This window comes from Trichosurus vulpecula, chromosome 5 (genome assembly GCF_011100635.1).
Source record: "Trichosurus vulpecula isolate mTriVul1 chromosome 5, mTriVul1.pri, whole genome shotgun sequence".
NCBI lineage: Eukaryota > Metazoa > Chordata > Mammalia > Diprotodontia > Phalangeridae > Trichosurus > Trichosurus vulpecula.
In genome coordinates this window covers 310,079,951-310,083,802 of record NC_050577.1, presented here as the reverse complement: position 1 = coordinate 310,083,802, position 3,852 = coordinate 310,079,951, and positions in this window count along the sequence as shown.

The following is a 3,852-nucleotide window of genomic DNA, read 5'->3' as shown; positions in this document are numbered from 1 at the left end:
TCCTCCCCCCCCCCCAGCTAAAGCCACCCTGACCCACGGCAAGAGCTCATCTCCCTTTTGGAGAGTTCTTGTGCTCGGGTCTTGTGTTTCTGGTACCATGCCGAGCTGCCACTCTGGGCCTTCCCCTCAGTATTCCTAGCTCTCCTCCATGGACCTGGCAGAAGCAGCCTGGCCCCTCTCAGCCCATAGCCCCCCTCGTCCTCTGAAGGGGCCTTGTAGGTGCTGAGGCCAGAATTCCTGCTCCTACAGCATGGCTGCCCTGTGGCAAGCCGCTCTCCCCGAGCCCCTGCCCAGCCCAGGGTCTTTGGCTACTGGGTGCCCAGCTGGCCGTCAGGCCCAATGTCCAAGGCTTTCTGGCTTGTTGGTGGCTAAGCAGGAATTGTGTGCACACATAACATATGAGCCCACACATGTCTGTAACATGGGCCATCTTCCCACCCTTTGTGCAAGCTAGAATGACTGCCCCGAAGCCAGAGAAGGGCAGGTGAGGGGATGGAGACTAGCTGGCTTATGCTCATTCTACAGACCAGGAAAGTGAGGTGGGTGCAGGGGAGAACTGAAGGGTCCACGGTCACAGAGACTGGATGAAAAAGTGGGCTCCCGGGGTTCTCTCTGTACTACCAGGCACTCAAGAATGCCAGTCAGTCCATTTGCTGTTCAGGTGTGGCCAGCTCTTCATGACCCCATTTGGGGTTTTCTTGGAAAAAACACTAGAGTGGTTTGCCATTTCATTCTCCAGCTCATTTGACAGATGAGGAAACGGAGGCAGACAGGACAAAGTGACTTGTCCTGGGTCACACAGCTAGGAAGTGTCTGAGGCCAGTTTTGAATTCAGGTCTTCCTGACTCCAGGCCCAGCGCTCTGTACATTCTGCCCATCTAGCCTATCCAGGCTCTGTGCACTGCGTCCCCAGCTGCCCAGTCAGTCAATAAGCATTGATAAACCATCACGACATGCTAGCTCTTGCCTTCACCGGCTTAACCTTGTGGGTTTAAAGCACAATGTAAGGTGGGAATGTCAGGAGTGAACGTGTGAACGTGCCCCTTTGGGGGAATGGCAGGGGTAAGCTGGTCTCAGTAAGAGAGAAAACAAAGCAAGAAACCTCTCTGGGGTAGCTGTTTAGCCATTCAATCAACACGCACTTGTTAAGCACCCACTGTATTCCCTACGTATTGAGCACTTACTGTATACAGGCACTTATTGTAGCCCTATGCTCAGCCGGGGGAAACACAAAGATTAGATAGGACAGTCTTTGTACTGTGGGAGCGCCCAGCCTAGCAGAGAGATCAGACCCCCTCAGTGAGCAAATCTAATAAAAGATGATCCATCCCACGCTGGAAGGGCTGTGGAAAAGCTGGCTTGCTCCCTGATACTCACTGCTAGACCTGGGAACTGTTACCATCTGTGGGGAGAAGCCACAGTCCTAGCCCTGAGAATCCCTACTGGTGCCATCTTGGACAGCTGAAGCCTGGAAAAGAGCCTTGCATCCCACAGCCACGAACACTGTGGACTAAGGATGTGAGCAGACAAGAGGCAGAGTGCCTGGGAGCAGAGAGATGCCTTCCATTCTGGAGGTGCTGACTCAGATACACCTAGGCTGTGGGGGATGAGGTCCTGGCTCAGATACACCTAGGCCAGGGGCAGCTCAGGCAGGGGTGCTTAATCTAGTCCTTGGGTGGATTTCAGGGCTTTGGGAAGGTGTCCACAACTTTCTCTCCTTTGGTTTCCTTTCTCCTCCCTGTATTTCATTCTAGGGTAAGAAGGGGCCTCAGGCTTTACTGCCAGAGGGGTCTGTGACTTCCAAAAGGGTAGGAGCCTCCACCTGATCTGCTGAGATCAGCACTGGGGGAGGAAGCTTCCTCCCTGAGGATTCCCTATACCTGAGGGCAGGTGTCAATCCTGGGGCCCATGCTGCTGAGGGCCACTGAACTGGGTTAAAATACAATCAGGAAATATTTAAGAAAATAAGTGGAAATACAGTAAGACACAGATCTTATCACATTCTGAACTATGCCCCATGCCACCACCCCGGGGGTCCCCCTAGGTGGGTGAGGGCCCCTCTTTCTACTCGAGGTCTACACCAATGTGTCTTGGGTCACGTTTCCCAGAAGGAGCCATGACGAGCCTGGGGACACTTGGGATGGGTCTGGGCAGACTCGGAGGAAGGTGGGGGGCTGACCTTGAGGATGGTGTTACTGGTCAAGGCCTTCAGGGGCTATAGACCTCAGCTGGGACAGTGGAGGGTGCTGGGGCCACTCCTGAAAGCCCACCAGGCCCTAACCCTTTCTCTCTGAACTCCCCTGCATGCTCTGTGCCCAGCACCAACCCCATCCTCTCTCAGGATGTTTGCAGGGATCCTGGGCAGCTGACACAGGAGCTCCTTAAAGTATAGGTCTGACTGGTCAGTAACACCAGGGACTTCTTATTCCTTCCAAGATCTGAGAAAATCCTGTTTGGCATCAAAACCCTCATGACCTGCCTCCCCATTCTCATTCCTTTGGCACCTCACCCTAAGCCCTGGGTGCCTGGCACCCTGCCCCCATCCCCCCATCCCCCAGGGGCTCAGCCTGGCCTCCTCAGGATATCCCTGTCTTCTGCCTCAGGGCTCCCTGCCAGCTCCTCCATCCTTGTCCCTCCCTCTGAGATTGCTTCTCATCTGCCCTGTTTGCCCTCCCCCATTAGACTGAGCTCTCTGAGGGCAGGGGCCATCCTCTGCCTTCCTCTGCGTCCCCAGCTTAGCCCAGAGCCAGGGCTGAGGACTCCTTGTAGTGAGGGAGTGTCTTGGGGTTTGTATAATTCCCACAAACTAAATATTAAACAGAGCAGAGCAAAGAGACACTGGCCTGTGTCCGGGGCCTTACCGAAGGCTGGGTCTGCTGCCTTTAGTTTTGAAAATCATCCTTCCAGGCCACTGAGACTCTTATCATTGGTCCACATCACGTATTGAAATGAGGAAAGACATTCTCTCACCCAGGGCCTCGGGGCTCTCGGAGGGCCTGGGGTCTGGGGCTGGTGCCCTAGCCCCACCTCCCACACTGTGCCTGCCATCAGAGGGCTTGGCATCCCATCCAACCCTGACTAAACTATGGGGCTCAAGGTTTCATGTGGTCTTGGTCCCCTGAGAGAGCTGTCCCGCTCACAAAGTACTTCCCCACAGCACCCTCTGAGGTGGGTCATTCCCATTTTATAGGTGGGCAAACTGAGGCCCTGAAGAGGGTGAAGTGACCCATCCACAGGCCTCAGTAAAGTAAAGGGGGCTGGGGTGCACAGCTCTGAGGCTCCCTCAATCCGCGGGATTTGGGATCCTAGGATCCAGCCTGGTCAGTCAATATCTGGACTGGAGCACAAACCCAGGGGTCTTTCCACCCCTGCCTCTGTCAACACATGAGAGGCATAGAGAGTGCGGTAAGATCAGATGAGAAAATGCTGTCCAGCTAGGAGCAGGACAGAAGACTTTGTGGAGGAGGTCTCAAAGTATGAGGAAGAATTAACAGACATGGGGAGGGAGGTCACTTCACTCTGGGCAAAGGCACGGAGGTGAAAGGGGACAGGCTATGTTCAGGGCACAGGGAGTTGTCGAGTTTGGTAGGTGGGCAGACAGGATGCCTCAAGGTGCTGAAGGCTTTGAATGCCAGGATGGCAGTTTGAATTTTACTCAGGAGGCAACAGGCAGCTGTCTAAGGGACACGGCCAGACCCAGGCGGACGAAGGACATGAGCCGATGGCTCCAGGCCTCTACTGGAAGTGATGGAACCATGTCAATCGGGGTTATGGGCGTCCTGGATTGACCAGACCATGCCGTGCACTAAAGAAATATCTCTAAGGAACATGCTTGGAGGGCATGGTAAGGAA